The sequence below is a fragment of the Dromiciops gliroides genome, chromosome 6, assembly GCF_019393635.1.
Source record: "Dromiciops gliroides isolate mDroGli1 chromosome 6, mDroGli1.pri, whole genome shotgun sequence".
NCBI classification, from domain to species: domain Eukaryota; kingdom Metazoa; phylum Chordata; class Mammalia; order Microbiotheria; family Microbiotheriidae; genus Dromiciops; species Dromiciops gliroides.
The window spans coordinates 11,306,026-11,330,285 of NC_057866.1; the positions used below are offsets into that span (position 1 = coordinate 11,306,026).

General features: G+C 49.3%; 1 protein-coding gene across 4 annotated transcripts in view; it reads right to left on the reverse strand.

Moving 5' to 3' along the window:
• Positions 1 to 24,260, reverse strand: part of MARK2 (microtubule affinity regulating kinase 2) — a 58,330-nt gene that overhangs the window by 29,713 nt on the left and 4,357 nt on the right. The window lies entirely within an intron of this gene.

The window sequence follows — 24,260 nt, forward strand, 5'->3', positions numbered from 1 at the left end:
AGTCATCTTGTCATTACTGCCATGAGACCCTGGACCCCCCTTATTATTCATAGCAATTCTGGCCTTTCTTATCACTGCTGATCTGAGAAAGCCACAGCTAGGTGTCTAAGAAACAGAGGTGACATTTATTATACACACACACACACACACACACACACACACACACCCTCTGCTTTGAGACTTCCTGTGGGAACTGATGCTCTGGGCCTAAGAACTTGTCCACACCAGGATGCCCCAGATTGCCCCCCCCCAATCCCTTAGCCTCATACCCACACTCCCACTCACCCTCACACCACATACCCCTACACTCACACCCTCAAAATCTCTCTCTCTCTCTCTCTCTCTCTCTCTCTCTCTCTCTCTCTCACACACACACACACACCCCTGCTCCTGTCCAGCTGCATAAACCATCTCTCTCCTCCCCACCCCTCCCCCCAGCAAAGAGCCTTTTCTTACCCAAAGGCAGAGGAACTAAAAACAGCAGCTGGGGAGCTCAGTTGACTCACCCAGCATGATCATCTCCTCCCAGAATCTCCAGTCTCCTCCTGGGGTTTTTGCCAACACAAAGTAAAAAAGAAACACAGGGTCTTTAAAAAAAAAAGAAAAACCCTCAGCATTTCTGAAATAGTCTCCCCACCTGGGTGCAGATGTAACACTCTGGCCAAACTTTCTCCAACTAGCCTTCAGTGTGCCGGTTGGTGCTAGCCAACGTATGAGGCTAAACAGACACTAGGATTACTGGGTTCCACTCCTAGTTCTTCCCATAACTCATTTCGTGCTCTGAAGTAAGATACTGCCCCTGTGCATCCACATCTGTAAGATGGTTAAGAATGATCTATAATGCTTCTTACTTCTCCTAATGAGGAAGGAGAAAAAGAGGCAAATATTTGGCTCTTCAGAGGCAAGGTCAAGATCAAGGCAGGGGAGTCTGCTTATCCTAGAAGATGCTCATTAAGGTCAGTCATGGCAGGATTGTCCCCCTGTGCCCACCCACACACTCTGATAGCTACTCAATTTCAGTAACAATTAAAATTTCAACTGGCTACTACTGTAATAGGCGAAATCCCACAGTGCAGCTTGTGCTGACAGGCCTGTGGTTTTCTCTCTGTCACTGAAAGCCTTACCAAGAGAGGGCACCCATGCATCGGGGGTGAGGTTGGTGAGAATCGTGAGGTCTACCAGCTTTTTGGTACTATCGACACTGTCTAAAACTCCCAAAGGCTTGCCCTGCAATGCAGCCAGTTACACCGAAATAAGCTTTGGGACCAGCCATATCAAATCCAGTAGCATTCAAAGCCTCCTTGAAGTGATCTGTACTGCTCAAAAAGACACATGTACAGGAATGGCCGAGTGGGTGAAAAATGTCTATTGCCAACACGATGACCTGCATTAGAATGGAAAACCTAGCAAGAAATTAACTGAGACAATAGCTTCTGTAAAGTAGCTGGTCACCTGACACCCCTGCAAAATCAAAAGCATTTTTGTATAGTAATAACCAAATTCAGGAAAGAATATCAAAGAGAGAAGTCCATTCAAAGTAACTCCAAAATGTATAAAATATCAGAGAGGCAATCATCTACCAAAGCACACTTAAACCTGTATAGATATAACTCCAAAAAGCTCCTTAAAGAAACAAAGAACAACTTAAAAATCAGAATAGTCAATGTGCATGGCTGGGCTGTGCCAATGTAATAAAAATAATATAGAAATTAATTGACCATTTTAGTGCCGTAGCAATCAAACTACCACAAAGGTAAACTTTACAAAGTTAGACAAAATAATAAAATTATTTTAAAGAAAAAAGAAAAAAAAGAGAAAATTGCACTTCCAGACTTCAAACTATATCTTAAAACAGTAATCATCAAAACTATTTGCTACTGGTTTAAGAAAACAGAAAAGTAAACCAGTAGAACAGATAACATAAAGAAAAGCAGAAACCATCAAGGCTCAATTACCTGGCATTCCACACCACCAACCCCAGAGAAAAATTTACCTAGGAAAAAACTTCCTATTTGGCAAGAACAGTAGGGGATAATGGAAAGCAGTCTGGCAGAAATACGGTTTAGACCAACATTCACAATAAACTCATATCCTCATGGTTTTCCTCACTATATCTCCTAAGAGCCATCGCATAATAACAAATAGTATTTTTGAAAGACAAAAAAAAAAAAAAAAAAGAAAAGAAAAAGAGGAGGAAACCCAGCATATTTGATCCATAAAATGAAAAATTACAAAAAACCATACAATGTGTAATCCCTGTGGGCCTTCACAGAGGGGTTAGTTGGGGGCATTCTCTCATTTCTTTTCATTCAAATCCTGCTAGATCTTGATCATTCTATCACATTCAACTTTATTTTTTTTGGTGAGGTTGACTTTCCGAGGGTCACACAGCTAGAAGTGTTAAGTGTCTGAGGCCAGATTTGAACTCAGGTCCTCCTGACTACAGAACTGGTGCTCCATCCACTGTGCCACCTAGCTGCCCCTCACATTCACTTTTTGTTTTTGTTTTTGCTGGGCAATGAGGGTTAAGTGACTTGCCCAGGGTCACACAGCTAGTAAGTGTCAAGTGTCTAAGGCTGGATTTGAACTCAGGTACTCCTGAATCCAGGGCTGGTGCTTTATCCACTGCACCACCTAGCTGCCCCCTACATTCACTTTTGATTCTGCTATGTCATTGTTCTTTCTGTTGTCATTGTTGTAGTTACTGTATTTACTGTTTTCTAGGTTCTGATGACATAATTCTGCATCAGTTTATACAGATCTTTCTTTTGGACTATGTGCAAGAGTATAATTCTTTCTTTCTTTCTTTCTTTTTTTTGTGGGCCAATGGGGGTTAAGTGACTTGCCCAGGGTCACACAGCTAGTAAGTGTTGAGTGTCTGAGGCTGGATTTGAACTCAGGTCCTCCTGAATCCAGGGCCGGTGCTCTATCCACTGCACCACCTAGCTTGCCCCTATAATTCTTTTTTTTTTAAATTCATTCATTCATCCATCCATCCATTCATTCATTCATTCATAATTTTTCCCCACCTTACATGTAAAAACAAATTGTAGGGGCAGCTAGTTGGTGCAGTTGGATAAAACACCGGCCTTGGATTCAGGAGGACCTGAGTTCAAATCCGGCTGCAAACATTTAACACTTCTAGCTGTGTGACCTTTGGCAAGTCACTTGACCCTCATTGCCCCGCAAAAAAAAAAAAAAAAAAAAAAAGAAATTGTAACATCGATTTTTAAGTTTATATAGATCTTTCCGAACCTTCCTGTATTCATCATTCATCATTTCTTCAAGCATAGGAATATTCCATTACATTCATGGACCACAATTTGTTTAGCTATTCCCCAATCAATGGACATCTACTTTATTTCTAAATCTTTGCTAATACTAAGAGTCTTGCTATTAAAATATTTTGGTGTTGGGGCAGCTGGGTGGCGTAGTGGATAGAGCACTGGCCCTGGAGTCAGGAGGACCTGAGTTCAAATCTGGCCTCAGACACCTGACACTTGCTAGCTGTGTGACCCTGGGCATGTCACTTAACCCCAATTGCCTCACCAAAAAAAAAAAAAAAAAAAATTGGTGTATATGAGGGCTTTCTTTTTTCATGGCTTCTAGTAAATAGAGTCTCAGAGCCAAAAAGCATGGATATTTTAAATTATTTTCCCCAAACGGTCATATCATTCCACAGTTCCCCCAACAATGTATTAAGCGTGTCTATCATTCTACAGCCCCTCCAACATTTACTTCTCTCACATCTTGTCATCTTTGCCAATTTGCAGGTGTGAGGTGAAATCACAGGATGGGGCTGCTTTGCATTTTTCTTATAATTAGTGATTTTGAGCATTTTTTCAAGTGGTTGTGAATACATTGCAGTAATTCTTTTATGAACTCTGTTCATATCAATGGGGTGAATTCTTAGTGAAGCAAAGGATAGTGGAGCTTACAAAAAACTCACAAATTTTCAGTTACATGGAATTTTAAAGTTTTTGCATGAACAAAATTACTGCAACTAGAAAAATAAAGGAAGTGGTCAAAGGTTTAAAAACAACAACTTAAATCAAATACTGGGTGTCCCAAAAGTTTTAGTGCAGATGTAATCTTTAATCATTTGAAACTGTACTAAGACTTTGTGACATTCATTATTTCTCAAGGATCTGATATGCAAGAGAGTAAATAACTAATTACATTAATAATAGCTACCATTTATATCAGTGGAGAAGTGGGAAAGAGCAGTGGATAGAGTGCCAGGCCTGGAGTCGGATAGACTTGAGTTTAAATCTGGCCTCAGACATTTCCTAGCTGTGTGACCCTGGGTGAGTCACTTAACCCTATTTGTCTCAATTTCCTTATCTGTAAAATAAGATGGAAAAGGAAACGGCAAACTATTACAGTATCTTTGCCAAGGAAACCCTCAAAAATGGGTCAGAGAGTTAGTTGGACATGACTAAAAATGACTAAACTTAAGGTTTGCAAAGTGCTTTGCCAATGGTATCTCATTGGATCCTCACAACAACCCTGAGCGGTAGATGCTATCATCCCCATTTTAAAAATGAGGAAACGGAGGCAGACTGAGGTGAAGAGATTGGCCCAGGGTCACATATTTGACCTCCAGACTTCTTAGCTCTGTGCCCTGTAGAGAAGTATGAGAAGACTCACACAAGCAATGCCAAGGGAAGGAAGCGGAATCGAGGCTTTAATCACACAAACAGAAAGAACAACAAAACCACTCAAAGTGACAGCCGCAATACTGGAGAGACCAGACTTGACCCCAAGGAAGGGAGGCCTATGGGGCCTGCACAGAACTTCAGACTTTTACTTGATCCTGCTGAGCTAGCTTCTTCCTCTTCTTTGTTATTTGTTTTCTGGGAGGAGGAGCCATGAAGGATCCTGGGAAAATTGTAGGCGTGTAAAAACAAAATACCAATAAAAAGTCTTTTTCAAAATTCCATAAAGAAATCTTCAGTGCGATTTTATTCACATGCATATCTGGTACAGATAGCCTAGTCAAAGAGCAGAGTAGATTGTCCTGGGGAAATGACCAAGTTCCTTTACCAACCCCAAGCAACACTACTACCATTTCCCCATCCTGATTCATGCACAAGTCTCCAAAGAATTTTCATTGACCACCACACAGCCAGAAATGGGAAAAAGGACACCTGGTGGGTGGGAAGAAGCTGCAACATAAAACCAATGAAGAACTCAGAAGAACAGGGGTAGAAGGTGTCACCAAGGAAGAAAAGACAGGCTGGTCATGTGGGGAGGACCAGAGATGCCAAGCGGACACACAGAGAGGCTTCCTGCATGTAGGATGGAGGGAGGGCCTGCACGCCTACAATTGCCAAGGTGATGAGATCCCAGACCTCCTTGGACTCTGTGCCTACTCTTCCACCAAAGTCGCCTTTGTCACAGCCACCCGCCTAGCTCTCTCAGAAGGAGGAGTTAAGCGGCTCACTGACGGGCTGTCCATCCGCTGCAGAGGCGCAGCTCCGCGTCACCCACCCGCCCGCCTGCACTCAGTGAACTCTGCTCTGCTTAGCATTTCATGTTCTCCCAGACCAGGTTCCCACTTCTCCCAATCTGTTCACACACGACTCCCCTCCATTCACTCTGAAATCCAACCCCTTTGACTCTGCTGGCTTTTTTCCTTCACACCCTCTAACTTCAGCGCTCAGTCAAGCGTCTGGAACACAGGAAGAACTTCATACGTGCCTGTTGATCAATTGTGGCCCAGAGTTCTCAAAGGGTCTACTAAGAAAGCATCAACTCTGGCAAAGTCTCTCCAAAGCTGGAAAAACTTTAAATAAAGGTTGGCAAAGGACTGCGGATCTGTTGGCATCCAAGATTGGCCACCGGGGGATGGCTGTCTCCACAGATGCGCCCAGTGCCGTTATCATCTGGCACCTACCATATGCTACCTCAACCACGATTGGGGTGGGGGTGGGGTGACTCTAAAGGAACTCCCAGAAGCCACAAGAGCATTGTCTCCCTCTTACAAACATTTGAAGTGTAAGTGTTATTTTCCCATGGAAACAAAGTTTATGTCCCAATTCTAAGCACAGAGTCCAAGGAGGTCAAAGAGAAAAAGAATGGCTCCCTAGACACACAAATGGTCACCAAAGCCCTTTCTGTACCAGCCCAAAACTGGAAACGAAGTCAATGCCCGTCAATTGGGGAATGGCTGCGCCAGCTGTAGACATAAATGTCATGTGATACCACTGCATTAGAAAGAAGACAACCATGAACAACTCAGGGGAGACTTTCAGGAACAGGCCCAGATCAAGAGCCACCTTCCTCCCCCTCGAAGACAAACACTTTCCCAGGGAGGTGGTCATGGCCTCTGGAACTCCGCACCTACTATGCAGCAAACAAAGTCACTGTGTCTGCAGATCTGACTTCTTTTTCTTTTCGAATCTTTGCTACAAGAGAAAGCATACTGGCTGGAAGAATGGGGACTGAGGGAGGTACACAGCCTAAACTTCATGTCATGCAGTGACAAAAGCAACCACGATACAGAAAAAAAATCATCGCTCACATTTATGGGACGTGAAGGGGGGCCAAGGGCTGCAGGACCTCAGGATCCTCACAGCCATCCTCCAAGAGGAAAACTAAGGCTCAGGCAGACTGCTCCTTCCTCGGCTACCCAGCTATGCCCACGGCAGGATTTGAACCAGAGTCTTCTTGGCTTCTATGTACAATGGTATAGTAACTATGCAGTGATGGCCTACGGGCAAGTCAAAAAAACTGTTTAACCCAGGACATCGCTGAAATGCACCAATGCCACATTTATCTGGCACTTTAAGGTTTGCAAAGCAACTTACAAACATGATCTCACAACAACCCTGGGAGGGAGGGGCTCTCATGAGCCTCATTTTATAGTTGAGAAAATCGAGGCAGAAAGAGGTTCAATGACTTGCCTAGGGTCACACAGCTAAGTGTCTGAGGCAGGATTTGAGCCTGGGTCTTCCTAAGTCCAGGCCCAGCACCTATCTCGTGTTTCCCATCTGTCTTTTTTTCAATTTTTTATGGGAAAACAGAGTTCCAAAAGGAGTCAATAGTAACAGGAGCCCTAGCAAGAGGTTCTGTCAGCTTTCAAGTCAGTGGTGGCAGCTGTCCCACCTGAAGGCAGAGGGAAACTTTTAGGAGATTGGAGGGAGGAGGCAGCTGGGTGTCCAGGTGGTGGGGGTGGTAAAAAGTGGGGAGCGACTACAGTCAGAAAAATGTGGGGTATCCTGAGGCTAACAGAGGAGGGAGGTAGGGAGAAAGTCAGCACAAGGGAGAAATTTTCCCTCCCTTTCTTTATTCTTTCTTTTTTCCTTCAAGCTGAGGGAGCAGAATGCGGACCATGGACAGCATCTGGGGCCCTCTTCTTACCTCCCTATTAATCCCCTCACCAGAAGGGGACACCAAGTCATGAACCCAAATGAGGGGGGAACCCTAGGAAAAGATGGGTGTGGGAGGGAAAGGAGCAAAGCAGCAGTCTCAAGGCAAGTCAAAAGCATTCATTAAGCATTTGCTGTGTGCCTTGCACTGAGGAGACTAAGAGAAAGAAGTCAAAAGCCCGTCTCTGACTTCCTGTAGCTTCCATTCTAAAGGGAACAACCAGTAAGAGAGCCTGCCTGAGAGGGGACTCAGACTCCTCCCACATTTCCTGAGGGTATGGTCAGAGGTTTTTCCCTCCATGAGCCTCCATTTCTCCTTGTGTAAAATGGGACAAAATCCTGGCAGTGACTCCTTCAAAGGCTACCAGGAACTCCAAAGGAGACTGTGGGTAAATGCTCTGCAAACCTTAAAGCACCAGGCAAAGGCAGACCTCCTGCCCACCTTTATGTGTGTCCACCTACAAACCCCAAAGAAACCAGGACAAACCCGAGGGGAACACCCGTGTGGTGGCATATAGCCCAGCAGGGGATCCAGTTTGTGTAATCGGGAATATTGGCTTTCCTTTTTTCCAATGGGGGAAGGGATGAATAAGAGAAAATAATTTTTTGTTCAGAACAAATTCCCAAATTCCCAAATAACCTACAATACATCCAGATTCCAAATGCTTCACTAACTCACCCTCCAGTGCAACAATTCTCTCTAGTGGGCTCTGGGGCTTTAGGGAGTGCTCACCTCTGGGGTCAGGGGCATCTAGCTTTACAATCATAAGCTTCTGAGTTAAAAGGGACCCTAGCAACCACCCACTAGCTCATTGTACAGATGAGTAAACTAAGGCCCAAAGAAATCCAATTACTTTTCCAAGGTCACAGAGTCCCCCATCCCAAATCCCTGTTCTGGTCACCTACTTTACAGGTTCACCAAGTGAACCAACAAGTCTCAAGCCCACACCCTCAGCTTCCTGATCCTTGTCTGCTAAAGTATCAACATCTGAATGCACGTGCATCCCGACCTTAGGGAGAGCCACCGAGCCACTGGAACTGCTTTCAAACAGTCTTTCATTTCACCCCTGTGGGTCCTCCCCCTCCACTGATAAGCTTGCAGTAACTACTGTGGTTGAAACACACACACTCTCTCTCACACTCACTCCACGGGGGCCATCCTCCTGAGAACACTCTTCTCCCTCTCAACTGAGCTCAGCTGTCCCTTGAACAGGTGCTGTAGGGGCCTGCACTCTACTCAACGCCAGCTGGACCTGGGCTCCACAGGCATGAAGGTGGCCTCCCCGCTGCATTCTGAGAAGGCGGATGGAGCCTTCATCAGACTGATGCCGCCCTGGCCTTGGGACATTGTGTGGCCAGAGGACTCTAGCTCCATCTATTTGAGGGCTTCCAGTACCAGCAGGACCCAATGGGAAGCAAATAAAGAACTGGACTTAGAGTCAAAGACCTGTTTGTGTTCACAACTTTCCCCTGCTCCTTCTGAGTGGTGTGACCCTGCCAGAACTTGAATCTCCAGGCCTCAGGTCCCTTATCTATACAATAGGGATAATAATACTCAGAGCAGCCACCTTAGCCATCCCCAGGTTGTGCTTTGCTGGATCAATGATTATTTCCATTACTGTTGTTTTAATTAGAACAGGCTATTGTTAGTGGGGAAATCAGGTGTTATTTTAAGGCCCCTCATTGGAGGCTCCCGTGCTGAGGCTAAGCTTGAGACCACCAGCTGGGAAGGGAGGGAGGCAGCAAGGTCAGCCCCACCCAGGGCAGGGCGGCCCAGCCAACCCTGCCCCCACCCCATCTTGGGAACAGCAAGGAGGGTCCGAGTCAGCTTGGTTTACAGAGGGGAAGGAGAAATGGGGTGCCAGATCTGAGACCACAGGGGCATCACTGACAAGGGTCATGAGAAAGGGAACGCCGCAGAAGAGCAACCCTTGTTCACCCTGAAGAAATCCAAAACGTGCCCCAATCTTTCTTCTAAGTCCAACCGAGGAAAGTTTCCTCCTGGGGTCTACAATTCTTTGGGCAGACAGCTCCACCCTGTCAAGTGACCATAGCCTCTCCAGCTTGGATGCCAATCATCCCATGAAGAGAGAACCAGCTCATGTAAGCAGGGCAAGCGCATCTGCTCCACATGTTTGCAGGCCAGAGGATTCCAACAGCCTGTGGAGGGGAGGGCAGGGGGCAAACCTGGTACACAGCACGGAGGTCTCCGGCCAAGAAGGCCCAACTAGAAAGTCGAGATCTCCTGGGATGCCAAAGTGGCTGCCAAGGCCAAATGCTGCTGAAGACTGAGTGACCTGGGGAAATCACCCACTCTTCTGCTGTTCTTATTATAACGGGGGGGGGGGGAGCACAAGCAATAACACAGCCTTCAGGGTTCCTGAGGAGACTCCCCCAATTAACTGCAAATAGCCAAAGTCCTTTAGCAGCAGGGCACAGGTGTGCAGGGGGGCCTGGGGCAGTGCCAGCTATACCGATGCCTCAAATCAAACCACAACTTCCCACAACCAATGCCCACCCTAATTACAGCCCAAGCAGAAGAGAAGCACCTTCAAGTGTCACCTCCAGATCCTGGAGCCTAAGCAGAAGACAGGCACGAGAAATCTGACTGGTGGCTTTCCGTCTCCCCAAAAGAAGGCAATGCCCAAGATGAGGTGGCTCCAGGGGGGCTGTGGCGCCTGGCAGGGAGTTTACAAGAGGAGACCTGGCCATGGAGCTTGGTCCTCACTACAAGCCAAGCCTTGAAAACCCAGGCTGGCCCTGATGCCACTTACCCGAGCTACCCCTCCCCTGGATGCTGCTCTGGGGGGCTGTGGAAAAACTCAAGGTACCAGGGAGCTGAGAAGTAAGGAATCCAGACAAGATGGGCACTGTGCCCCTCATGAGAATCAGAGCCCCCCAAAGCAGCTGTCAGAACTGCAGAAGCCTCCGCTTTGGCTCTGCACACCCCAGTGGGGCATGGGCACGGGCACAATCTTCTCTAGGAAGCCCCCCAGGGATCCACAGCCATGACCACAAGCTCGGCCCTAAGCCAGTAATAAGCTCCCAAGGGAGCTCCCTTACTCACACACCCATTAATCTTCCCCCAGATCTCTGCCGTCATGGGGAGCGGCGGCCGAGGCGAGCGAGCTCCGGTTTGCTTGGCAGGAGGGGGTGATGAGGAGGGGAAAGCATGTTCTCCAATTTCTAAGCACCCCCCCATGGGGCAGAGGGTCCCACAGTGCTTCTGGTCACTCCACACACCAGAGAACCAACCCACGGCACAGATGGGCACCATCAAACATACAGGAAGGGGCAGGAACAGGCTGGCTGCCAGGGACTCTGGTGTTGCCACCATGAGGCGCCAAGTGGAACGGGAGAGGCAAGGAGGCTTGTGGTCTCAGGGAGAAGGAAGGAGAGCCAATAGTAAGGGCTTTGCCGGGCAGCGTGGGAACAAAGCTTACTCTCTGCCACAAGAGAGGGCGGGCCAACCCTCCCCTGGTCAGGATAGAAGCTGGGCCCCTTTAGCAGCAGGACTTTCCCAGCGAGAATCTGGAGCCTGACACAACCTGGGACAGACGCTGCATTGCCCAAATCTGGGGGGCAGCTCTCCCAGCCCCCCCTTCTCTGCTCTGGCCCAGCTTCAGCCCTTCCATCACTCGCGATGGCTCCTCCTTCCCCCAGCAGTACCCAGGGCTGCCGCAGAGCGGGGCTGGTGAGCTCAATAAATGCTTGGGGACAGAACCAGGAACTAGCCGACCCACACAGACAAGGCCCCAAGACCCAGCTGGGATCCCCAGTCTCCTCATGGAGAAGTCCATCAGAAAAAACAAGGTGAAACACTCCCTGTGCTGGGCAGCTCAGTCAGCATCAGAGCAGGTCTGAGGTCCAGGAGGCCAGGCTGCCAAAGCAGGCTCTCTCCCACATCACCATCCTGGCCCCCAGACCAGGGGCTCACTGACACTGCCGAGGACACGAGGGGAGCGGGCTGGTGCCCAACACCATCCAGCTTTCCCCAAGCCCAAGGAAAACCTTGGCCTGGGTGAGGTGAGAGTTTTCTCCACCTCTGGATCCAGACCCCAACAGCCCTGAGAAGGATCCCAGGAGGGGCTGTGAGGGAGGCCTCAGAGCCAAGTCAGCAGAGGGCTTGCTCCTTCCGAGCCCCTGCCCAGGGCAGCCTCACTTTCTCTGTACGGCCACATCCACCCGGGCCACCATTAGACAGAAGGTACCCCAAGCTTTCGATACACGTAGTCCTGGGTCATTGGCAGGATTTCGGAGTAACCTCAGCTGGGTCCTTCCTGATGCCCTTTCCACAGTTCCCCTCTTCAGACCCTCAAAGGTGGCTGAGCTCCCCCCCCCCCATGCAGAGTCCCTAGACTAGGAGGTAGGAGCTCTGCACCCCCCCCTCCTTGGGCCTTCACTTCCTCCTATAGAAAGGGAAAGGCCTGGACTGGGTAACCTTCAGACTCCTTCCAGCTCAGATGCTCTCGGATCAAGGGATCCTGGGATGTTCATGTGTCACGCACCAAAACAGGCTTTCAACCCTGACGTCTCAGGAAATGAAGAGCTGCAGGTCAGACACGAAGGCCAAGAGCCAAACTATCACAAATTTCACCTAAAAACCTCACTGGCCACAGGGAAAAGGACCTTGCCAAATGGGGGGAAGATGTGGATGGCAGCCCCAGAAATACAGGAACAAGTGTCTGACCTAGAAGAGCAAGGGCTTTCCAACCCACCATCTCAGCCCCAGGGAGGCCCAGAGCCCTCCCTCCCTTGACCACAGACACCTACGACCTGTGGGACCACAGGGAAGCCACAGAGCCCCCCGGCCTCCAATTCCTCCTTTGTAAAAGAACAGGGCTGGACCATCAGGTGTGTGAGGACTCCAAGGAGGACCTTTCCACAGTGTCCAGATGAGGAAGGGGAGGCTCAGAAAGGTGAAGAGAAAGCTAAATGGGAGCCCAGTTCCTTCCACTGTCCCGTCAGGCCCCTCTCCTTAGCCAGCACTCTGCATGCAGGCCCCACCCCGAGACCTCATCAGGGTCTCCTCGCCCCCCTGGCCCTTAGGACACGCTGGCTGCAGGGAGCGGCAGCCCACAAAAGGGGCCAGGCCCGCCCCAGGCCGACCCTGCCAAGGCGGCTTTGCCAGGACCCATCCCCTATTACCATGAAGGACACACCCAGCACCTGGTCCTGGCACCTGCCCTTGCCCTTCTCCCCGCCCATGGTTCCCACAGCAGCCCGAGAGACTCCAGGGACTCTTGGGTGAGGAGCAGCCTTAGGCTGCATAATCTCAGGGAGAGACTGACTCAGCAGAGCTCAACAAGAAGGGGTTTCAGTCTCCCTCCCTATTTCAGGGAGGGAAAGCAGTGGGCAGGGGCAGACCAGTCTAACAGGCCCTCAGTTCTACCGCACCCCACCCCCCAACACACACACACACACACACACACACACACACACACACACAGAGCTGATCCAGTCCTCAGGCAAGGCTCAGAAAATAAGAGTTAAAAGCCAGGTAGAGGGGCAGCTAGGTGGCTCAGTGGATAAAGCACTGGCCCTGGATTCAGGAGGACCTGAGTTCAAATCCAGCCTCAGACACTTCACACTTACTAGCTGTGTGACCTTGGGCAAGTCACTTAACCCCCACTGCCCTGCAAAAAAATTAAAAATAATAAAAGCCAGGTAGAGCCTATCCCAGAATACCCTCCCCTCCTTGGAGTACCAAGGAAAAACAAGCCCCACAGGGATGCCCCCCATCTTCACTGTCCCCCCCACTCCTGGCATAAAGACAAGCTGGCTGCCTCTGGACCTGGAGGGGGCACATAGGCAGCTGACCCGTGGCCTGACCCTCTGCTTCTCTATAGTTCCTGCAGGGACGTGAGCCTCTCCTGGACAAATCTTCATGGAAAAGAAGAAAAGCCAGGGTTCTTCACCTTGCTTGGGTCCTGGCTCCCTTAGACAGTTCAAGAAAGCCCATGGACCCTTTCCTAGAATGTTTTTAAATGCATAAAATAAACATTACTGAAAAAGTTATCCAAATAATTTAAAAAATATACTCATGAGGGGGCAGCTAGGTGGCTCAGTGGATAGAGCACCAGCCCTGGATTCAGGAGGACCTGAGTTCAAATTCGGCCTCAGACACTTGATACTTACTAGCTGGATGACCCTGGGCAAGTCACAACCCCCAATGCCCTGCAAAAAGAAAAAAAGAAAAAGAACCCCTGTGCTATATTTTGTTTTGTGGGTCGAAGGATGCTGAGTGTGAAAGTTCCCTTTCTGGCCCTCCCCCTCACTCTGGGCAGGCTAACTGTGAGGGAAGGCCTTCCCCTTCACCTGTCTGCTCCTATCGTTTTCTCTACATCATGAGATCTTGACTCCAGAGCAAGAGTGCAAGCCTTAGTCCTTCATTGTTCTTCTAAGGGAGCCACATTCCACTAAGCATTAGCACACCTTCCCATGATGACCGTCTGAGACACAAATGAGCAAGAAGTCAGCAAGGACGAACATCTCTAGGGGAAAAAAGTCTCTATCACAATTCGGCCTAGGAGTGGAGAGTCTGTTCTCCAGAAGTACTCCCCACCGTACAGCCAGTCAAGAACAGCTGATAATCTGTGTTGGAAAAGAAAAAGTAAAAGGCACAAAACTTGCAGGCCAATAGGCTCTGGAGACTAGGCCACACCAGCTGGGCATGCGACGGCAGTTCTGAGATCGGATCACAAAATGCCAGTGAGAGTCCTTCTTGACCCGCTCCCACACCTAATCATGAAGTGCCTTCCTGGCTTGTTGGGACCTCTCTAGACTTAGCCACAATGCACATAGATAATTCACCAAGTTGGGAAAAAACTATCATCAAAACAAAATTGGGGGAAAACTGTAAACAAGAGGCAAGAGGCAATTTGAGAGAGGGGAATGAGCTTTGGGATGGGATCAAATCTCAGCTCAACTACTTTGCCAGGGCAGTCTGGGATGAATCCCCTGCACATGGCATGTGGCACACTTCTCTCTTTTCTGTAAAATGAGGGAACGGGCTGAGCACTCTAAGGGAAGGTGAGGAGAAGGCCTTTTCATTCTGTCTGGCGGGGCTCCTTTCATTGCCTCCTTCCCAAGTGTCTTGACCCAGGGAGCCCAGGATAAAGGTTTGTTATTGCTGTATTTACTGGAGACAGCTGAGCACTGACAGGGATTGAGAGCCTGGAGAATAGCCCTACTCTAAGGCTGTGTGTCCTGTGCCAGAAAACCTACTGGAGTCCATCAGTCTAGAAACAGCTCTGGGAGACTTGCTCAAGGAGCACTCACTCGGCCTCCCTTCTTCCTCATCGCCAGCCTACCACATACCTTGAGAATGGAAGTCATGCACACAGGCTCTTGAGAAAGCTGCCAGGAACAAAGTGTAAAAGAAAACGGGGGGGGGCCGCTAGGTGGCGCAGTGGATAGAGCACCGGCCCTGGAGTCAGAAGGACCTGAGTTCAAAGCCAGGCTCAGACACTTGACACTTACTAGCTGTGTGACCCTGGGCAAGTCACTTCACCCCCATTGCCCTGCCAAAAAAAGAAAACCTAGTTAGCAGCTTCCCAGGATCAGAGACTTGGAGGTGAAGAGAGCCTCTGGGGTGCCCTAATTTCATGAATGAGAAAACTGCAGCCTAGCCCCAGATCCCACCCAAAGGAGTGAGTGTCCAGGCCAGGATGCCAACCCTGGCCCCCATTTTCACTTCCTCTTTCATGCCCAGCCCAGCCTCTGTGCTAGCTTGCCATTTCAGGATCTCTCTCCCAGGTTCCCTGAGGCTGCACCTCAGCCCTGGACACACAGCAGAAGGGCACTGGGGTCTAAGGAGCTGAGTTCGAGTTCAGTCCTGCCACTCAGACCCCCTGAAGCATCTGAGGTTGGTCCCTTCTCTCACCCTCTCAATTTTCTCATCTGTCCAACAGGGTCTGTTTGGTTCTTCCTGCTCTGAGACCCCAAAGAATCCCCTGGCATTATTCCATTGAAAGCAGAAGTGGACCAGCCAAGAGAGAGCAGTTACAAAGGAATCTCTATGCTTTAGAGGGATGACTGACCAATGACCTATACCTAGACCACAACTAGCTGACTGCAAAGGCACTGAATGGTAATTAACATTCCGAGTGAAATTCTGATTTCCTTGTGAGAAGCTGCAAGAAAAAAAGTCGACAAAGGCACGGGGGAGGGTGGTCGGCCACTCCATTTTGGTGGCAGTGGCAAGAAATGAAGTCTTTCCTTTTGGGAGCCCCAGGTGCCCTAACAGCATTTCCTCCCTCCAATTTCAATTGCAAATAATAGCTAACATGTAAATAGGCCTTTAAGGGTTGCAAAGCTTTCGGTCCATATCATCTCACTGGATGCCAACCCTCTGGTGAGGCAGGGGGAGGCCCGGGGGCCCAGGCACTGGCCCAGCTCTGGTGGTGCCAATGGTGAGGCCATGGCAGAGCCCTCAGGGCTCTCTCCCTTCCGGGCTGCCCTCGAGGCCAGTGCGGGGTCCCTGGCCCTCTCCTCTCCTTTTCCATTTTTCCTCTATCAGATGGATCACACACACAAACAGGTCACACAGTCAGTCTCTCAGCCCTTCAGGAAGAACACAGAGAGGAGGTACTGCTCTTCCCTGGAGTTTCCCAAGGACTTTCCCTTCTGCCTGCTCTGCCACACCAGTGCTGCAGGTTTGCCACCTCGACCCTTCCCTGTGCCCTGGCCCCACACACCAAACAGGCATCAGCTCACAGGGCAGGGGCCTCCAAACCTGTATCCTGGCCTCAAGTCTCTCCCTCCACAAGGTCTGACCCAGTCACTGTCCTCAGACTCCAGAGCCAATATTGCCCCTAGGTTCAAATGTGCACACAGGAAGGGCTTTCAGGCCTCTAAAGCACTTTATCCATTACCTCACCTGACCCTCCCAACAACCTGCTCTTGCCTCTTTCCTCACACACGCCCCTTCCTCTTCTATTTCTGGGTCTGTACACCAGCCAATCCTCCATGCCCAGGGAGCTCTCCCTGCCTCCAAGCCATCCTGGCCTGTCTCAGCCTTGACCTCATTCTGGATGCCCTTCCCCAGGTCCGTGTTGTCTCCATCAACAAACACTTCTGAAGTACCTACTTTGTCAGAGGCACTTTCATTTTCTGGTCAGATCCCCCCCAGCCAGCACATAAGCACAGTGTGTGCCACCCAGCAGGCTCTTAATCTGGGCCTGACTGGCATGGCCAATGGGATTTTATTTTTAATTAAAAACACCCCCACTGTAGTAAGTACTATCAGCTCTCCAAGGAAGCTGGAGATTGTCTTCAGCAACTCAGAAGATCTGGTCTCCAACCATCCCTGCTCCCTGCTGCCCAAAGTCCAGCCTCCCTGGACTCGGCTAAGCTGGTTCTCAGGCCCCTCAGCAAACCAGAACTCCCCAGAGAAAGGGCCCGTCCAGAATCTGTTTGCTCACAGAGGCTTCCAGGGCCTCCTAGCACCTGACATCAGAGTAGGGTGTGGAGGCTAAAACTGCTCAAATATGTAATTCTGAAAATGTACAGAGCTAAAGCCCTTCAGCTCCATACCTGGAGATCAAAGTCACAGGAGCAACGGTGCCCAAAGTGTTTGTATGGGTAAGAGAAGAGCGCCTGTGGGAGCCGAAGCTCAGCTCCAACACCCCAAAGAGCTGGGGTGGGGTTGGGAAAAGACACCATTCACCTTCCCTCCCTAGGGGGAAAGAGGAGGAGCTGCTCTGGATTCAGGACACTCCTCCCCTCACAGAATGAGGAAACCTTTCCTGATAACAGACTGGCCACATCAAGAAATCTGGAGAGGGCAAGCATCCCAAATGTGAAAGTAGGGACTGGGCACCTAAACGGTTCATTTTTAAGACCAACCCTTTCTCCCCAAGAATCACGCAAGCTCACACCCCACGTTTGCCATTTTGTCATTAAGGGATGGCTGCTGAACAGTCTGGAGTTGGCTCACTGTTGGCAGCTCACCCTATCAGTTGTTTCCCAAGTAGTTTCTGTGGTTTCAAGAAAGGCAGGGTGTTTGATTTAAAACAATGTTTTAAAAATATATCTCAGAATAGGGTTCATCCATTCTGCAGTGGGAGGTGGGGGAGAGAAGGAAGGGAAAAAAAAAAAATCAAACCAAACCAAATAAAGGAGTCTGATGCTGGTGGGGGTGGGGGCCAAGCAAAGGAAAGCAGACCACTCCATTTAACTGCTTTTCCAACGAGGGACATAAGAAATGAGACTTAAGATGTGAAGGCTTACCCTATGCGTGGCTTTACCTTCCCACCCACCAAAATAAATTCACCCAGCCCTAATTTACCGATGAAAAAGAAATTCCCTACAGTTCAAAATCAATGTAAAGGATTGTCATCTAATCAATTAACAAGCAGCTGGATCACAGTAATGAAGGTAAAGACTCCTCTCTGGGAATTCACACCACATAGAAGAGTAGAAGCCCCAAGGACCCAAGCCATCAGTGAGAGGCCCCTCCATCCCCAGGGCTCTCCATGGAGGCCGAGGCCCAGTTTTCCCAAGGCGCACCTGGGTCTCAAACGGCTGCCTCCTTCTGCCTTGCTTCTGGGGAATCTGCCCAGAAAGGGGAAACCAAATGTCCTTCCTCAGAGGGAAAGTACACTGTACCAGAAGTCAAAGGACCCAAGTTCAAATCCCATCTCTTCTCCTTGCAGACCTGGAAGCCATACAGTCCAAACCGTTTTGTGACCATGCCTGGATCTCAGTTCCACCTTCTCTAAACTGGGGTAGGGGTAGGGAGGGCCGCATGCCTACTGGCCCTTCCAGCTCTAAAGGCCTTTCTAAGTCTTGAACTAGGCCCTGAGCTGGGCCTCAGTGGCCACAAAACGAAGAGCTAGTACTACAGTAAGAGAAAGGCCAAGCAATTGGGGGTTCCTCTGGGGGAGATGGCTGTTTAGTTCAGGTAGTTCCGCCATCTATGGAGGCCCTCAGAGCTTCTCTCATAAAGGGAAAGCAAAACTTGACCAGGACCTGCTGCCCAAACCCACAGAATCAGACTTAGGGCAGCCAGTCCTGAGGCTGTGAATTCAAGTGGCCAGCAGGCACGTAGCAGTCGTTATCAATAAGTAAGTGCAAGCCACTGAAGGAAGAGACCTTTTGGGCTCTGAGAAAGGCCCTGGGCAGTGAGCACCACTCTCAGCCCGGCCTCCAGAAGAGAGAAGTAAAACAGAAGCAAAAAAAGGCCAAATGAGTACAAACAGGAAACAGGGGTGAATTACACAAGCGCCAGGATTAAGAGAATCAGCAGGCCGGCCACAGTGCACCCCCCAGGGACAAACTGGCAAGCACCACGGGCACCCAGAGGCCTGGCACCACCAACTCCCAGCCTTCTTGGCAGCCCAAAGTACAGCACTCTGCACCTTTCTCTACTGGTGGCAGACAGCCCCACACTGAGAAGGAAATCCAAGGGGAAGCTGGCCTGTTTCTGTGGGTCTGAAGATACTGCTTGGAGCAGTACCCAATGTCCATTTGGGGAGAGGTCCTCTTGAATGGCAGAGAACCCCAACAGCCTTGCCAAGTGTCCTGTCTGTAGACCAGCCAGGCTAAGCAGACACCCCCCCACCCCCCGCTTGAGGGTGGGGCTCATTTAATAAGGCACCATGTTCAGGTCCTTGATGACACCAGATCAGTTCTCTGGGACCTGGAAGGTGGGCAAAAGCAGCAGGGCAAATCGTGCTTCAGGATTCACGACACTTCTGGAATCACTGAAGAGACAAAGGTGTCCCCAAAGAGAGCTGGAGTTATCTCTGCATTTACACCATCCCTACAGCTTGAAATGGACCGGCCAAGGACAGAAAGAAAATGGGAGGGGCAGGAGCCAGTCAACGGCAGCAGGGCCAAATTCTGAACGATCATATTCTTCCCTCAACACTGAGGCCTCGATCAAAAGATTCCTCCCTCTCTGGCTGAATGTTCTAATGCCTGGGCAAGACTAGAGAGGGCTCCAAGGGCAAATATCTACTCAGTTCTGGGGACAGGAGGCCACTAAACACCAGCTAAGTCAGGAGAATGAGAGGGAGGGGCATCCTTGATTCCCGAGGGATACAGCCCAAGACCATCAGGCAATGATTCCCAATCAGTGTCTTGGAAAGCAGAGCTGGGCCCCCAAAGGCTACACAGAGAAAAGGCCTGAGGCACTGTCTGGACTGCAGTGACTCCACCAAGAGGAGGAGCGAGGCTGCAAGAAAACAATGCTTTCTTACAGGTCCTACACAGGTGAGTGGTTGAAACCAAGGCAAACCAAGGTAGAAGTCAGAGAGAAACATGGCAGAGTGGGGGCAGACATGGAATGATGGGGAGCAGAGGTGGACTCCTGGAAGACACTGTGCAGGCACAGTAACCAGTCATCTTGTCATTTAGAGAGTGATTTAAGCAGGGGGAGGGGCTTCAGTGGAGACACCTGTCTGACCCGAAGTGAGAGAGAAGGGAAGGCCAAAGCAGTCCAGGGGCCATACTGGGAAAGGGGACGAAATGGCGAGTGCTCTAGAAACTACACCACGAACACAGGCTCAAACAAGGGGGAAGAAGTGGGTTTTTCAATTCCACATGTGTCTCCATAACTTACCTGCTTTTAGTTCTAAGTGACATGAAAACTGAGAGATGACGTTCACACCTCTGCTAGAAGCTGACCCCCAAATCTCCCTCCTAAAGGGGCATCAAAATTGGGGTGCTGGGTGAGTAATATTTTTTGGCAGGCAGGCAGGCTTCAAGACAAGACAGTGGCAAAATCAACAGAGATTAGTGAGCAAGGGGAAAGCAGAATGTCAGAGAGATAGGTCTGAAGCGCCTGGGCCATGCCAGCAGCCAGCTGCTAATGGCTCCAAGGTTCTTCAAGGAGAGAGCCAGTCTTGCAGTTTTCAAATGTAAGAGTGACCAATAAGCCAGCCAAAAAGCCCTTTAATGCTGCCCTCGGAAAAGCTAAGTGAGCCAACAGTGCCCATAGGATCTTTTTAATCTAACCAAAATACAAGCCTGATGCTAAGGATCGGCAGAATGGAAACACCCAGTGCGGCTTCAGGCCCAGAGGTCAGTGAAAAGTAACCGGCCCAGCTCGCACCAACTCAGCATAAGCTTTTCTAAAGCCCAATCGACAAACTGAGAGAAATATGAAACAAAGTTTGTAACAAAAGTCCCAATCAGATCTGAGGATGAATCCAAGGTCTTGTCTTTTTTGTTTTTGGTGAGACAATTGGGGTTAAGTGACTTGCCTAGAGTCACACAGCTAGTAAGTATCAAATGTCTGAGGCTGGATTTGAACTCAGGTCCTCCTGAATCCAGGGCCGTTGCTCTATCCACTGCACCACCTAGTTGCCCCCCAAGGTCTTTTCCATAAAACGTGGCTCTCCCAAACCAACCAGGCAGTCTCTTCCCAGGCCTCTCCCAAGGGAATGGCAGAGGAAAGAGCCCAGCAAAAGGCAAGCCTGTCCTGGGGTACTGTCCTTAACTCTCATCACTGAAGGCAATGAGTAATGAAAACAAGATATGCCCTTCCCAGCCCATAGCTTGGGGGCCAGGAGTACAAACGATGACATATGTATACAAGGCGTAGGCAGATTATAGCCTGATGGCCAAATCCAGCCCACCACCTGTTTTCATATTGTCCACAAGCTAAGAATGGTGTTTACATTTTATCATATGTATTTATGCTGGGCAATGAGGGTTAAGTGACTTACCCAGGGTCACACAGCTAGTAAGTGTCAAGTGTCTGAGTCCAAACTTGAATTCAGGTCCTCCTGAATCCAGGGCTAGTGCTTTATCCACTGAGCTATCTAGCTGCTCCTCTGTGTGTGTGTGTGTGTTTACATTTGAAATGATTATTTGATAATAATACGAAATAAAATATGAAGTAAATAAAATATGAAACAAAAACAGGCAGCGCTATGGGGCAGCTAGGTGACGAAATGGATAAAGCACCAGCCATGGATTCAGGAGGACCCGAGTTCAAATCTGACTTCAGACACTTGACACTTACTAGCTGTGTGACCCTGGGCAAGTCACTTAACCCTCACTGTCCTGCCAAAAAAACCCAAACAAACAGGAGGCCGGGAGAGGAGTTTGGCCCCCAGGTCTCTCTGCTGTCTATACTGTCAGATTGAATCACCATTTTAGATGTTTTTCACTGTTACAAGGAGAGTTTGATCGGGGGTTAAAATGATTATGATATAAAGACAAATAGTCTTAATAAAATATTTTAAATAGATTTTACTGATAATTACTTTTATATCACCTAAATTTTCTCCTGTATCCCTCTCCTCCCCACCCAGAGTCAGCTTATAACAAAATAAAATTTTCTGAAGAGGAAGAGAAACAAAGTCAGCAAAACCTATCAACATATGGAGGAGTGGAGGGAATCCCATTTATATGCAATGTTCCACACCTATGGACCCATTTCCCGGTTCTGCAATCTACATCTCTTCTTCGGAGCATTTGTTTTTTGATTTTTTTTTTTTGAAAGGGTAAAGGTGAGCAGAATAAACTCCATGGAGAAGTCCTCCTTCCAGGATATAAACCCCACAAAGTCACCAAACCAGAGAGTGGTATGTCTCCCAGGCTTCCCAAAGGCCCAGGGAAGTGATCTGAGGAAGCAAATCCTGAATTCACAGAAAGGCCGCCCAGCAAGGCCCTACGGACCCTGGAAGTGAGTATTCACTGCCAAGCTCCTCACTCACACCCTTAAATGCGGAGCACAGTACGAGGTCAAAGGGCCATGCTGTGGCCACAAGATCCTGCCTTTCTTCTTTAAATGGTACTGATCTTTTGAGAAGCTAGAACATAATAAAGGGGATTCTCATTGAGGGGCGTGCAGAAGTCTTCTGGTGTTTGATGAAAATGTGCAAGAGTAAGCTTAGGACTGTTCTAAATCACAAGCCTGAAACACTCAGAAAAATAAATGCCCTGGAGATGTGCACGAACCTCTCCAACAAGCCTTCTGTTCTCCTTCAGACAGCTGGCTGGGGCCGGGCGGCTGGGGGTGGGAGATACAAAGGCTGTTCAGATTACTCCCAGCTAAAGAAGGCAAGCCCCAGGGAGATCAGAGAGAAAGATACTGGAAATACTATGAAATACCTATGGAGTCTCGGTGGCAGAACCAAGCTGCCACAACTGTTCAGATCTCTGCCCTAAAAGCTGAACACCCCCAACTCCCTCCCAAACTGGATCCCTTACACCAGTCAACGAGGAAACTTACAGAGAAATGGCAAGGCAATCTAGGGCTGTGGAGGGCTGAGAAAACCGGGAGACCAGGGCTAGGGGTTTTCCTCCCAAGCCAGTCATTAATTCACTCGCTTTGGGATACCGGACAAAACCTAGCTAGCTTATCAACCCCAACTTTCCTTGGAGATTGGAAAACAGAAAAGGTCAAACTCATGGGATGTAAGGTAAAAAGTACCAAGACACAAGAGGCATTAACACTGTCAGCAGAGAACAAACGGACATCGGTGTCATGTAACAGAAGTGGGGAAGCAATAGAGTGGAGGGAAAGACAGCAGAACCTCCGGTCTGAAGAGGGTGGAGGAAACAGGGGCCGCCCTGCACACAGGATATCAGTTACCAAAACAAAACCCCAGTGTGAAGGTGCTCAGGGGAAGCAGTAATTAGAGAATCACTTGGAGAGCAAAGAGAGCAGCAGCCCATGCTCCAGTGCAGAGAACACAGGCAGGACTGCTTACAGACAGACCACCCTCCCAACCATGGACTACAAGCACTTCCTTAATTTCAGTCCTGCTAGGTTAGTCCTCAGCTGACAAACCCTGCCCTGTCCCATTCCCTGAAGAGCAGGTTCACAACATGCTAAGATGTAAGGAAGAAGGAAGTGTGGCAACAGTGGTAGAGGCAGCAGCCCCAGGAGGGGGCTCCTTCTCTCTCCACCTGCTCCCAGTGCAAGATGCCATCCCATGCCATGCTACTTCAATTTCCAAAAGACTTCACCTCTTTTCTCAACAAGCCTGAACTCGCTGTCCTGGCAGCCCTAACCCAAAGGTCTCAGGCCAAAGAGAATTCAGCAGTGTCCGATTACAGCAGCCAAGAGCCATGGGCTAGAAGAAGTTAGGGAACCTGGGCCTTTCATTCAGCTGAGCAGCTGGTGACCCCACCTCAGGCCAAGTCTCTTCCTTTGGCTAAGTCAAACTTTGACCCAGGGAAGAGCGGTGCTTTGAGAGCCTCAGCAAAGGTGTGTAAAAGGAGGCAGAGAGGCCCCTCAGGGAGAGAAACCCCAAACTCTGATAGAACAGCCTAGCACTGAGGGGTTATAGGTGGGTGCTGTTTGCAGAAGTCAGTGAACCTCTGAAAGCCCCAGAGGCCTGAGCCCTTTGTGTTGCCAACATCCCAGTCAGCAGAGGAAAAGAGGGCATTGCTGGAAACCAGCTTAACTGGTTCTGCAAAGGAGCCCCTGGCCAGTTCCACCTTCCTTCCCTAAGTTGAGGGCAGCAGCCCAGAGCCAGCCATTTCACTAACACAGACTCTCCCTCTGGGGCTCACCTTGCTGCCGGTATGTGTCCCCCAACGTTGTGATTACTGGGCTTTTATAAGGTAAAAATTAGTCCGCTCATAGGAGGAAATCTTTATTTCTGCCCCTGGGAAAAATTAATAATATGAAAGGGGCAGAATAAGGTGTGGGGGGGGGGCAGTAAGAGCACATATACCACCCCCTTCCCAAACCTTCCCGAAGACAGATATCTGTAGAGAGAGTTCCCAGCAGGGCCTGAGAAGCATCAAACACCCCAGACAAAAATAGACATTCAGATAAAGGGGCCCAACCTATTTATACCCCCAACAGAGGGGCTGGGCTGGTGGGCAACAAAGGGAAGAGAAGTGAGGTTTCCTGGCTCACACCCATCCTGCTTTGCTAAGATTCTCAAAGTTCTGGACTGCAGCCCCAGAGGGCTG